The sequence below is a fragment of the Temnothorax curvispinosus genome, unplaced genomic scaffold, assembly GCF_003070985.1.
Source record: "Temnothorax curvispinosus isolate PA1 unplaced genomic scaffold, ASM307098v1 QBEX01005268.1, whole genome shotgun sequence".
NCBI classification, from domain to species: Eukaryota; Metazoa; Arthropoda; class Insecta; order Hymenoptera; family Formicidae; genus Temnothorax; species Temnothorax curvispinosus.
The window spans coordinates 1,249-2,496 of NW_020215048.1; positions in this window are offsets into that span (position 1 = coordinate 1,249).

Consider the following 1,248-nt stretch of genomic DNA (forward strand, 5'->3'; position numbering starts at 1 on the left):
TTGCACGCGTTTCCCGTGCACGTGCAAACCCGCAGAAACGTAGGAAAATCTCGCGGTTCCTCAGAAATAAACAAGCGTTAATTAGAAAAATTATACTAAAATTCTTTTAAAATTCCTGAATTTTATTTGTGCATATTTGTATATACATATAGAAATAATTATGGAATATACCTAACTTTGTAGTTAATAAATGGAGAGTTCGGGTTTCCGAAAGAGGATCAAGGCCAGGATTATAGCGTCAAAGAGTACTCGCGAATTATTAAGGTGTCCTAAGTATAAGATACTTTTGAGATGTTATTAAACGTTCTAAGTTAAAAGGAACTTTATGTATATATTAAAAATCTGAAAAAAGTTGCTACCTTGATGTGATTATCTCTGAAAATACACGTGTATCCGTTTCACTAACAATAAATGCGACATATGCTCTTGATGAATATGCATGGACTTGGGAAGGCAGTTCAAATTACTTACACACCGGATTATTGCGCGATGCATAAATAAGATTGTTTCGCAACTCCGCGAATACCGATATCAATTTAGACAGGTATCGCGTTAACATTAAGGAACTTAATGTGAGAATTATTTGCATTGATAAATGCAAGAAAAGTTGCGCTTTCCACGATAAAAGTAGAATTTATTTATTTTCGCGATATGAAGAATAAAGTAGAATAAAGTTCCGTAAATTAAGAGATCACTAAAGTTAGGTATACGTATGTATCTTTTCCCAAGACTTACAAAGATCGATCGGTCTCATAACTGCGAATCTGTGATATCATCGAAATGAAAGCTTTCTAGAAAAATATAATTTTCTTGCTGGTTGGAGAAGTTAGAGAAGCGCAATATAAGTTTTCCATTCTACTTTCGCGACGTAGCGAGGCGGTCCTCCGAGCATAGAGCAACCCCCTTGTGTAAATATCACGGAGACTCAGAGATCCAATATTGTGTTCGGGGAAGATGATCTTATATTCGTGAATTTAATATAGGATATTTGAAATTCTAGTTAGGATATCTCGTAATAAAGACTCGGTTAGAATTCTGCCGCGCTTACCTTCGCCTTCGCACCAACCGTTTATCGCGTGATAAATAAATAAATAAATACATAAAAATATCACGCTTATGAAGAGAGATGCAGGTGTAACTGAAATTTAATATCTCGACATCTGAAAATAGTGAGGAACGGACTACTGCGATTATTTCAAATAAGGAATGTTTTTTTTATTAACAGGATTTTTTAATCTGTGACGAAAC